This window comes from Varroa jacobsoni, unplaced genomic scaffold, assembly GCF_002532875.2.
Source record: "Varroa jacobsoni isolate VJ856 unplaced genomic scaffold, vjacob_1.0 scaffold_802, whole genome shotgun sequence".
Lineage (NCBI taxonomy): Eukaryota > Metazoa > Arthropoda > Arachnida > Mesostigmata > Varroidae > Varroa > Varroa jacobsoni.
In genome coordinates, this window is record NW_019213704.1 from 223,531 (window position 1) to 236,759 (window position 13,229).

The following is a 13,229-nucleotide window of genomic DNA, read 5'->3' on the forward strand; positions in this document are numbered from 1 at the left end:
ATATATATAACATATTTGAAAAATTCAACAGCAGCATTTGGATGCGATTTTTCTTCTGGTCCATCATTGAAAAATAGCTCATACTCCACCTGATAGGTGTAGTTTTAATATATTCTTTTTTTTTTTTTTTTTTTTAATTACAGTTACTACATATATACAATATACACAAACATTTTGCTTGTCGAAGCACAAAGACCCTTTAGTAACTCTGTGTATTTTCGGTAGTATACCTCATTGAAACGTTACCAACACTCCCCTATGTGCTATATCTATTTTTGAAAAGCTGCATGCCCTTTATGTGAATACAAGCAGGAACTTTAGTTGTTACCTACGAAACTATAGTTCGAAAACTATCTGAAAACACTTGCGAAAAGTAATGATAAAGTAAATGTCAGATGATTATGAGACCGTCACAATCATTGTCGTCATCATAACACGCTTATGCTTTTTGCGCAACACGAGGTAAGAACCATTTTCCAAATCGGTTTTATAATAAGTCGCATGATTGATTCTAGGCAATTGATCAGTATATTGAATTTACGGTTCTTAGAGCTACTTCTCACTTGGTGTGGATGCCAAAAGGTTTTTAGCATTAGAGCCACCGTCACAGAAATGGCAAAAACAAAGCCAATTTACGTGATGCGTCAGCATCTACAGGTGGCTGTCTGAAGATGGATGATGTGAAAACGGGTGCCCAGTTAGATGTCGAGTAAAAGCAGTTCAAGATGAAGGACGGAAGGAGGTCAGGCGGTTGTTCGGAATGGAATTATCGGGACTCCAGGGAGTTTAGCTTCGGTTATTTCTCTGGAACAGTTTGATATCACTGGGGCCGTGGTGATCTATGCCCCTCGCACGCACCGGCCTGGAGAAGGGCTTCAAAACTTGCCGAACGTAACTTCTCTTGCTCGCGTTTGCGGACCTTAGCAGTGGCCTTTGATGGCGCTGCTTAATCATTTCGCTAAACTAGAAAAAGCCTAATTCTATCGAACTGACATCCTGAAATTAAAGGAGAAAACTTTGAAGTGATTGATCTTGGTTTTCTGGGCAATTTTTTTCGGGCTCAGGAGGCGTAGACTTTTGCTTGTTGTTGCATACCACAAAAAAAGACGATAAGAGGTGTGCTACGAAAATATTAGGGGTACTTTTTGCGATAAGGAAATCATCGAAGACTCCGTCTATCCTAGATGATTAGTTCAAGTATATTTTGTTAGTTATAGGTGATAAACAATAACTATCTGCTGTTTACTGCCTGATTAATAATGCAGTTATTCTGTTCTATTCTGAATATTTATCAGTTTATATAGGAGTTCGAACTAACTACAAGGATACGAAGACGTATTATCCGGTTACTGAAGATTTCTGAATCTTTAAACTTAGCGATGTATCACCCCTTCGTGACAACAGATTATTCGAGATCTCGATCTCGCATTCCTACACTAAAGAATGTTAGGTGATTCTATGCCGATTAACAGGTCCAAATGTTTGAATAGCGTTTAAACCATAGTTTAGGATATGTTGTTATCTTTATTAGATCTAGATATGGGCCAGCGTTCTTAGACGCCTCTGCTCAACAGTTGTATACCGGTGATTTGTCTTACTCTACCCATATTCGTTATCGTGGATCGATCGTTCGATGACTTGTTTTCAAAGATTGGTGCTAGGATACGGGTTACCGACGTCTGTTTTGTCAACTGCCGCACCATTGATAGTAACTACGAGTGGAACGAAAAGCTTACGGCCTAATCTATTCATAATCGCCACCGAAGTCGTCTTCTCCCTAGAAATGCTCGACACTAACCCCGTCTCGTTTCGGACGTCGGCATTGTCCTGGCAGGCGTTGCATTAGCCACGGCTGCGCAAAAGCGCCTTCGGAAGCCCCTATTTGTCCTGGACTTAGTCTGTAAAGAACTCATTCTTTTGTCTTCTATCTCTTAACTTTATCTCTTATCTTTACGAGGCGTACTAACGATGGGCAGTTTAAAACTTATTTTTTGATCCGCTAAATAGCTCTGTTCAAGCTAATGACTATAACCTGCTGTGTTTTTTTCTATATGTATAACATCATTACTTAAACAAAATGGTATTGAGATATCATTTCGATGTAAATTCCATACACACACGTGTGCAGGCTCATTGTCGTGACGAGCAGGCCACGATATAGTTTCTCGAAAATTGCGTTAGGTTTGGATAATACAAAGCAAGATACCATATACAGTATTTTGAGGCATGAAGTTAAGCCTCCCACGGTGAATTTTAGTGACGTATAACTTTTGACAAGTCATTGAATTCGTAGTATATACGACTCCGAGGATAGCAAATGTGGTATTCAAACCGTTTTTTCCACTGTCTTTTTTGCATTTTGAAGCCACTGCCTCTTACAAAGTATGTTTCCTATATTTGACAAATATATCTAATTTGATAATGTCCAAGACACTTTGGCTGCTAAATTACAACGCTGCTACCGTATCCGTACGGTGGAGTCTATTCTATGAAAAACTTCAACTACCATCCTTCCAATGGATTGATAAGTTCGATGTGTGATAGGCCTTCTGTGAGCTTCCGTCTGTTTGCCTGATCACTTGTTTGTATCATTGCAAGTCAACTATACGAACCAAGCGTCGATTGGGCTTCATATTATATAAAGTTAATATAAACAAGGCGACGCCACGAGCTTCCATGTTGTAGGAAAGTAGGCAAATAAAAAAAAAAAGGGTGCTTCCGGGAAAACGACAAGAAGAGCAGCAACAACGACATCTGGCACACGCATCGAAAGCGACGGAGGCATGGCAGGCTGTTGTCCAGATGCGGAAGGACACTTGAGGTTAATAAATATTCAATGATGTCTATGTCCCCTGTTCGCGTCCTTCGCGTTGCATCCCCCCTTGCCGCTGACAACCGTTGTCGTTGGAGAAACTTTGTCACAGGTCACCGTCGATGGAAAAGCCAAGCTAATATACATTCGGTGTCCACGCTGAAGCTAATGCTGATGCCAAACAGATAAACGTACTAGTTCTGTGGCCAGCAGACTTCAACCAGCCGCAGTGAGGAGGTAGCATTTAGATAAATAGAATAACATTGCTTGCTTCAAAGAAGTTCAACAATACAAAACAGTGATCGGCGTCCGCGAAGAACGGCAATATGACGATAATAACGGTAGAAAAAGAGAATCGGAAATAGCGACACGAAAATGGGTCGTGCGTCCCTTCGGAAACACTATGGTTTCTGCTAATATTCGCTTCGACGGCCAATTGAGAACAAGCCGATGTCGGCTGAATTAACGATTTCCATACATCATCCACAGGTTGGGAGGGGTTTTATAAGCCACGTACGTGTTTAAAGAAAGTGTTTCTGTTTTTGTCGAATTGTTTCCGTGGGTACTGTATTTTTCCTGGTCTTATTCGTTGTCCACCAGTGTGCTTCTTTCATTCCATCACCACAAGAAAGAGAAAGCGTAGACATAAGCGACGACGCGATACAAGCTATTTAACAAATCCGTAGCATCTCTGTTTATGTCTTCAAATGTATCGTAAGACGTAACGTAAAGATCTATCTCACAGCGGCCTATGACGCATTATATGGCCTCGGGTTGCCGAGCTGTCTCGCATTCTATTCAATTATGAATTTAAAATAGATCACGTTATAATCCTGCAATAATGGTATTTCTAAGTCATGCTGCTGGCCTAACGCGGCCGAACCGTTATTACAATGACATCATCTGTAGGGGTGGCATGGCCTGAGCACAAGTCGTTGATTTTTCTCTGTTCATTGAAGCGTACAAATTAATATAGATATCTTTACGCATGTTTGACATTAACAGCCTTAGAAGACGCTCTAGTGTAACTTCACTTTAAAATGCTAACTCATTCAGGTTTTCAGGCCGATCATCTTATTGGATTTAGTGATGTGTTCGTAGATTTACAGCGTTTTTTTTTTTAGTTTACAGGACCTACAAATACAGCTCTTTCCTGTCTTGGTTCATGGTTGATGGTCAGTTTTCTACGTAATCAGTGAACGTGACGAGAATACTCAAGTCCATTCGCAGCTTAACTAAGAGATTGCGCAAGTAAATTATTTTCATTTCATACGAGTCTGCTTTAAGGCCCAGGCTAGCAGGTAACTTAGGTTTGCGATGAGTTTCACTTGTTGATCTTTTTTTTGCCCATCCAACTACTTGGGAAAAATCGGATCGTTTTTGCGTGTTAGACTAGAAGTGAATACACATCAGACATATTTCGTACTGATGATTTCTGAACGGTTATCGTATAGTGTTGACTGACCGTGTTTGTCGTGCATCATACTCTTTGTCAGCCCGGCCCGACCCTTTTCTGTCACACGGATTGTTCTATTTTCCTTCAGCCGACGCTATTCCCTTTGATCTGTTTTTTGATCTTCGGACGCCGATTGTCTGCTACACAGAGCTACGCGTGACGGATCACGCGTGTGATATTAGCTATTTTGTGCTTGGCTACTTCTGAGTATACTTCACCTCTCATCCCTTTCGGCGTGAGTGACATAAACCCGTTTACGGTGGCGGGTCATCATCGAGTGGATGCGATAGCTAAGAGATGAATGGCCTTAGTCCTCAGAACAGACGAAATCCAACTAGAAAAAGGCACTTCGTCGACCGTTTAAACACTTTCTAACTGTCCATTAGAGACTGCGACAGACGCTAGCATGCCCATTGTGAATACAAGTAACTTGAAATAAGAAAATACAACAAAAGTTTGGCTTTTTGAACATCTTAAGTACGCTGGTCAGGGTCTCTAGATTCACACAGACGTTTGCAGTGTGCAGACGATAATGACGTGTCAACTTGGGTACCTATATGAAATGGCATCTATTTTTGGCGTGTGCTAGAATAGTTCAATGAAAGGACTTTGAATCGCTGGTTCTATAGGTTTTTACGAGGGATCAAACAAGGTCTCTATTATTAGAATCAGACGATCAGGTAATATATCTATTTCTAAAATATTATATAAGTTTGTAATTGTTTTAACAACACAAAAAGCTTGATGCATGTAAATTTCCCGGCTTAAGCTCACTCAATGTAAGCTCATTCATAACAGCCAAAGTAACACTACAATTAAATGCTTGAACTGAAGAACGTTTTAGCGTATTAGCTCATAATCAGATACGACTGATCGGCGTCCAGCGATAAATCTCAAACATGTGGTTGAATCGAGTAACTCCCCTCTGTAGCTTGAATCTTTGTTAAGAATACTCGCCGGGTTCAGGTTCGCCTCTAATTTCGCTGACGTCCAAGCATCACGCGAAGTCTGAAAAAGACGAATTACCTTAGTGAAAGGTGTGTCGCTAAACGTCTTAGTTACACGTGGATTAATTGACAGCATGATACGTACTTAAAGCACGCGATTGAAAGTGGGTCCTTTTGGCCGACTCGTTTACCTTCGTGTCTAGCACTAAAAATTGCTGGCAGTTTTGGCCTTTTTCTCAGTAGCTTGAACGTTTCGGTTCACTTAGAGGAAGCTTTTTATAGGGGCTCTTAAAGCGTTTGAGACGAACGAGGCTGCCACCTTCAATCGTCGTCAGTTTACGTTTACATGTCTCTACTGTGAGACGTTAATGAATAACAGCGTTGAAGAGCTCTGCATAAAGGAAGGATACTACAAGTATTTATCGGAACCCAACGTGACGATAATCGGCCCATAATGGAATGGCTAGAGCGAAAGGCTTTTGCAAAATGTCTCGTAATATCCACTTCTAACGAGAGCTTAGTTCAATCAAGCTACAGCTCAAGATTTTAACATCCCTTTCTAATGCAATTCATACTCATTTTATAATAATAGTAACCTGCTATCCGAATAGAACTATATACTTACATGCTAAGTAACCGCTAGTATAAGCCCTTCGTAATAGATTACATTATACCGACGTCGCACGCGACGGGCGCTCATGTCCTTTGAGGTAGCTTTATATGTTCAACCATGTTTAAGTTTCTTCTTCTTAGATTTCTATTGTTTAAGCGATGTTAGGCCGCAATCAGGTGAGACAGCAAGACATGTGAGGCCGGCAAAAATGTTTGCTATTAATGCCACCAGCGGTTTGACCTGACGTTTGTCATTCAAAGGTGCGCTTCTTCTTACAGGATGGTGACTTAAGTTCGGTCCGCTGGCGACTGTTAAAGAATATCCAGGAGCTGGACGTTTTAGGAAAAGTATTTTTGTCCGTTTTTTATAACTCCCTGTACATATAGTGGCAATTTAAGTAATTAACTCGGCGCAGTCTTCCACGAATCTGTGACCAGCAGTAGTTGCCGGCCAAGGCAACCCTTAGTCTTGCACAGCCAACTGGGGGGTATGAAGTCAGGTTCTCAGCTTCGATTTCATGCTTCGACCCACTTGCTGCTCGCTCAAGTGAAGAAGAAGGAATTCAGTTGAAAATCCTTCGCAAAGGGTCGTTAATGAGGCGCTCGTCATTGCGTAGCAACAAAATTTAAGACCTGGACCAACAAACACCAGCAGAAGTGAATGCAGGATCAAGCACAAGGGAAGCTGTTTTTGACGAGCCAAAATGATTGCGGATGTTTTCTTTCACCATGCGTTTCCAGAAGACATATTCGATTTTGCCCATACAAAACTATAGACGATAAAAAACATGTTCGCTTCTTGGATTGTAGTTATTTGGTTCGACGTAGTTTGCAGTTTGATTGGCCGTATGCTAGATTAAGGGCTACCGATTTAGAACCACGATACCCAATTGTAGTTTATGATCAATAGAATATTTAATAGAAACTCTAATGAACCTTCTTTTTTTGCCTACGACTAAAAATTTCTATTTAAGGCCTTAGTGCCGCGCGAAGCGGCACAAGAGCAGTATACTCTCGAGCGTGAATTTATCACGTGGCTATATAAGGTCAAAGCATTAAGTGGGTGCATACACGTTGCGACGAATTCCCTCCAGTCAAATATATACTGACTGTTAGATTTTATTACAGCTAACGCTAACGATAACAGCTTCAGCTGTGAACGAACGAGGATCGCACATGAATGTATCTAGGAAGCTCTGAAGGGAAGCTCAAGATCGCTGTTGTTGTCTTAGGACGCCGTTCAAGGGGACAGCGTTTGTATGTATGGAAGCCAGCGTAAACGGATCTAGGGACTTGTTTGCGAGTTTTTGTGCCTCTGTCGGTCGCTCGGTGTCGCTTGATTCGTGCGCCGTACTTTGTTTTGCTCTTGTGGAGGTGAACATTCTCTCGATACTATTTCGAACACCTAATTTGTCGGATGTCAGCTATCAATTACGAACTACAATAGACAAGTGTGAAGCAGTTAGAGATGGAGCCATTCGGCCTCCTCCGTCATATTTTAAAAGGATACTATAAATAAACAAGAGACATGGTCAATTACGCTATTCTATGTAACAGCTTTAACACAGACGCAACACTTCCATGGCAGCAGGTTACGGTTGGTCATCATTTTCACGAGGACACCAACTGTCTTGCACAGTAGAAACAAAAGCGTGGTGTTCTAAAGAGGGCTATATTTAAAGGCTTGCGGGGTCCGGGTGGCTAATGTGCATCTCTTTCAGTTCAGATCCCACGCTATTCAGGAACACTAGCTGAAATGTCGACGCTGGCAAAGAGGTTACTATTGATACTTTGCCGTTTCGTTGAATAGGTCTAACAAAGTCCGTCTAAAGTGATGCCTAACGGCTTAAATAACGGACGTATTTTTTTTTATATCGTAAAGAAAGGTACCGTTTTCCATGCAATTGAAAAGGACGCAGCTGTAAATTTAGGTTATCCTACGTTAGCCTCGAGTAAACTGCAATAAGAGCTTTCCTCAGACTTCTACTGAGGAAATGAGATTCATCGCTAAATACAGGTCTCCACACTTGTGGAAGACGACACGAGCCGCTAGTGCATCTTCACTTTAAACAGGACTACTCCTTTTCTCACGTTCGGACATCACTGCTGTTACTGTCACTAAACGATTCAGAAATAGTGCGCTTTTCGTCAAATACGCCGTCAGCAAAGCAAACAAATGAATAGGGTACACCAATATCATCATTTGACGCTGGGCCTTAAAGGTAGTTTGGCAATTTATCAGAAAATATTCTCCTATGCTTTATATCACTATTAGAGTTTTACAAAGTTTGTCAAGATTGATACAACGATGGGAAACTGTGTGAAGTTGTGCACAAACGTGCAGCCAGCCCGAAGTCATTCTTTTCCAAGCCTCTTGCCCGCGTACCACGTTGGGCGTCTCCGGCATCTGTAGAAGCAAGGCAAAACAACCGTTTCGACGGGATCGGGCATCCCGCCTGTGAATGCCACGCTACGATCAAATATCGGGTATCGTTCATTGAGCTCATTTTCAGTGATAACCGTCTCTTTATGGAATCAAATGGTATAAAACGTGGGAAAAAGACAATTCATCAGATGCTGACCAGTCAGATGTCACCTCAATACACTCTTTAATTTGTCACTCCGTTGGTTCAATAACTGTTCTAAGTAATAAGTTTACTTATTGCCGGAATAAAGGTGGACAATCGATTTGTAAACCGATGATATAAAAAAAAGGTATCTATTGATACCCGTAAGCGTTATGATGTTGGGTCTTACAAATACCACTCTTCTAATATATAATGGTATACTAAGATGTTCACTCTTTGAAACTGGGTTAGAGACAATAGATTTCTTAAGCAAAATATCATGAGTTTTTAGGTTTAGAAAAATGTACAATTGGTGTTCCATTTTTATTTATACAGAATGCCACATGTATATTTTTTTTCTAAATGAATACAGATAGTCCAGTAAATTTTTTGTATATCCTAGATTGATGGCCACATTTATATAATATAACTACAAATCACCGTAATTACAGCCTTAATTCGATATCTAAACCTTTTCCAAATATTTACCTTTTGATCCCCGAATAACCTCTAACTTCAGCCATGTATCAAGCGATGTTGGCTAGTGAAAACTCGTTAAAGGGTCGCTCACACGTTCAAATGCCGACAGCTGTACGTACACGGTGTTGTTTACCGTCGTTAGCTTGTTGCTATGTTATAAAAAGCACCTGTTTTTAGTTGGTGCTAGGAGCAGCGGACGAAAGCATGCCTATTATTACACACAAGTATGTTCCAATTTTATAAGCTTTGAGGCCGTTCGTAATCAGATTTTACGATTGAGGACGTTGGCCTTGTATTGCTTTTGCCATACAAGCTCATCGACCTTCATTTTTAAACAGGTGGCATTTTTGATGTAACATAATAAAGCTTACATATTCGTAAAAAGTACTTAACTGCCCTTATACAACACGCTTTTGTAACTAAGCGTGTTAGTACAATGAAATCGTTTCGTTCGGTAAACACTTTAACAAAGATCCGTTGAATATCTAGAGGAATGCCTCTTTTTACTGAACTGATTAAAACGCGACAAATTTCCCACTGTTAACCAAACGAATTTTACGTATCTAATCAATATAGAGGAATCGTTAGACACACAAATAAATAAACTTTAGTCATGCTAAACATAACAATAATTTTTTTCATCTTTCTGATGACTGAAGGCACACGACATATAGGGGTTGAAGTAGCTCGCCAAACCTGTTGCACAACTTATCGTTGTTTAGGATACGATCGTTTAACTTAGGTTCATAACTTACACGGTATTCCTTATGTAAAAAAGACACGCGGATCCAAATTGATCAAGCGGCCGATGGTTGCAGTGTTTCCTAAACGTTACTCAACTGTTGCTTCTTTGATTGGAGTGTCCCTTAATAACGGTAAGAGTGCTTGTCTATTATGTGTTTTTTCTTTCTCTATTGTACAGAGGCAGCAACTCCTTTGAAGGCAGCCATCGTCCTATTGTTCTCCATTGTCATTCATTTAGCTTTTACATTGCTTGCGGCGCCACATTAATGGCGCTGCTGCTCGAGAGCTCTCCTTGAACCATTACCTTCTTTCCCCGGATTCACCCTACCCCATTTTGGCTAGCGGTTCTCTAGTCAACGAGTTGGTAGCAAAATAGCTAGCTACTCATGCAACATCAAAAAAACCCAACGACTAGGGCAACAATAGCCTGAACAATGTCGCTAGTCTATGCTTAGCCCGGTAGAACAAACGTAGGGGTATCCTGGCGACTAGCTGACGTTGAAACGATTAGAAAGACTTGGCCCTTTTTCCTTGTCGTTATAACAACATCCTTTTGCCAGCCTGTGTCATCATGCAGGTCCTCGCCTGACTGCCGGCCCATCTCGCGTTAGGGGAAGGTCATTGTTGTCAATAGCTGGTCTGTCCTAATGAAAGGTAGACGGGGTCCATGCAAGGTAAGAGCTCCTACATATGGCCGCGTATGGGTGGGACGAGGTTATTTTGGAATTTGCCTCAGCAAATGAAATGGAATTGGACTGACATATATATCCGCGGCTGATCTGGTAACGTCGGCAGTTGACGCTAATCGCCATTGATGAGAGGCGAGAAGTTATATTGCATGTTATACGCATAAATTACATGCTTGAAGGACAAGTTTGAGGTCAGATTAATTTAGCATAAAAATGTGTTGCAGTGGGGTATGCGTTATTTGAATATTAGTTCATAGGGCTCCATCATTGAATAACCTACAAAGAATACTCTTGAGTATAGACAACGATTTCTGGTTTATTACGCAGTATATCAATGGTGCAGGTCATTGGAATTATGCCTCAACGAGCTGGAGTTAAGGGGACGGGGAAAAATTCAGATTCTTTATCACTTTTGGAAGCTAAGTTGTTATGCGGTAACCCTATGCCGTAAAATCCAAGTCTTTTAACCTTACAAAGTGGTACACAAAGAATAACGCTACGTGAGTGATCCATAGCTCCTCTAGTTGCGGGAATTAAAAAGAAGTCGTCATTAGCCTTACCCTAGAGTTGCAAATCTACGTACAATTATTCACAGATATGTTTTTGTATTTTGTCTGATAATTCTGTAGGGGTTTAGCCAAGTAATTAAGCGGTTAGACTCAAGACAAACTCCAGAGTTTATAATAGGTCACAGGAGATTTACTGTGTAATTTAGGACATCTGAAACAAAACTTCCGTCGGTTCACATTAATATCTGGACAGTGCAGTAACTTCCGATTCCATAGCAGTCAGATATTGGTTGAAAGAAGGAAAATAACATCTTTGTCTATCTGGACAAGCATATCACGCGTTAAGGCGAAAACAACGAAAACAGTCGGAGTTACAGGCAGAAGTCAAAAAACAATGTGATATATATATACATATCGATAAAACGTATGCGTACTTAGTTTCTTTGAAGAGGCCGGCCTATTTATATACGTTAAAAGTAGATTTAGTCGGTGTTAAAAAGCGGCTTGGTTTTACGGGAAACCAACTAAAACGTAATTGTTGCTGTCGTTTTTTTTCTGTAACTAAAAATTTAAATAGTAGAGGTCTATTAAAGGTTGCTTAAAAAAAAAAGAAGCCAAACTGTGTTGCTCTGGTAACACCTTACATAACAGGTTTTCACCACTAGGAAGAAAGCAGGTTCGTAAATGGAAACGACCGTTTCTTTTATATTTTTGTTATATCTATTTTTGCCTAAGTGCAAACCTAGTGCTATGCCCGTTTACCCTACGCTACTTACAGTGCTGGAATTTCGTTTGAATATGACAAAATCCAGGTTTTTACGACCTTCCCCTATTAAATATCACCCGAAGCTCTCCTCACGCCCAAATTTAGTAAATGCAGAAGCCGAGATCGAACAACCTTATAAACTAAAACTGCTTTTATTTGTACTGTGCAACAGCCACAATACCAAAGAACGAATCGACTGGAAAGAACGAGCCGCGTTAAAAGCGTCCATCCATTCGAGGACATCCATTGCTCCTCTGTCCAGGAGGAACTTATCTGGCACCAGATAATTGTTTCTTTGATGCATTTAATTAAATCTAGCAAAAAGAAGGCAATCAGTGTCGCGTAAATACGTCGAATAGAAATCCGCGTGTTTCATTGCCTTGCCAAGACGTAGTAGCGAATCATGCCGCATTGTAGGCCAAAGCCTCTGTGTCGACCAAGACCATGGGCCAACCACAAGACCAGTTGTCGGCCTCTAGCCGATTATGGCATACTGAAGATTGTACTGCTTGTCGGCAATCGGCACAGATTTGGCTAGCATGTTGATCTTGTCGCTTCGCAGACAGGCTTAAACTGCACTTGTGCATATACGTAAGGGATTTTTGATGAGGTTGACATCCCTAATGATCGGGTAATGGTGTCAACCTCGAATCCGTTTAGGACGAAAGAAAAAGCAGAATCAAGCGCTAAAATTCACATTAACAACTAAATCAAAACAACGACCCGTAGATATATACAGAAACATATATACGAATTAAAAATGGTAAAGTAACAAGAGCAAGTACTTCCATCCGTGTTCAGTTTCACAATCATAAGGCATTTAATTAGGGTCTTCAAAAGTTCACCATGTAAGGACGCATCGCATTGGAGCGTAGTACGTTAAAAATCATGAAGGGTTCGTGTTTGTAATTATATAAAACCCGCTATAGAATGGCGCCACGCCAAATTGTTACAAAACTGTTTTCCATGCACACATAATCATACAGGAAATTTTCATGGAGCCAATTCACAGATGTCATCATCTTACGTGTGTCAATAAAGCAAAATATCTAGGAATGTATATATAGCAGTGTACTTTAAACCCGGGTTAACCAGTACAAAATTGATTAAAGCAGTCATCCGAATTCGGCCCCTCATCCTTCATTCGCTTTATCTTTCTTTTTAAGCTGGTTGATTGTCCCCTAGCGCCTTATAAAATCTTAGACATATATAGGAAACGATTTCCAATACCAACTATTAGTTTTCCGCAGATCTTCTGATTCCTTGGAGAGCTGTTGGTCGTCTTGAGTTTTCTCTGTCCTCCAACTAAGCTGCGAAGCTGGAAAGGGTTATTTCTCGCTGTCAACAGCGTACCGTCGACAAAGACGCTAATGAAGTCATTATCAGGTGGATTCGCGGACGGTCTTCTGTTTTGACCGCTGTCTCTTTCACAACTTCCCCGAGCTACATTGGAAAACTCCGCTTAAGCCGGCCTGTATAGATCTGCTTTGTTCGTTTAGACACAGCTCATAATATTTTCATTTTACTATTTTCAGAAATAGCGATGAGACACCGACTTTGTTGGCTCATGACAAGTTCGTGTTGGGAGTGTATTTTCGGTAAGATCCTGTCTTCTCTTTTGGTAGTTTGGTCTTGCTTTTCTGTACA

At 40.8% G+C, this 13,229-nt stretch overlaps 1 long non-coding RNA gene across 1 annotated transcript; it reads right to left on the reverse strand.

Moving 5' to 3' along the window:
• Positions 1-1,481: 1,481 nt before the first annotated feature.
• On the reverse strand, positions 1,482-9,792 carry LOC147753019 (uncharacterized). Its single transcript, XR_015312492.1, has 2 exons — positions 9,630-9,792; positions 1,482-5,276 (listed from the first exon to the last, which is right to left on the reverse strand). It is a non-coding gene; the product is annotated as an uncharacterized LOC147753019 (long non-coding RNA).
• Between the last annotated feature and the right edge of the window lie 3,437 nt (positions 9,793-13,229).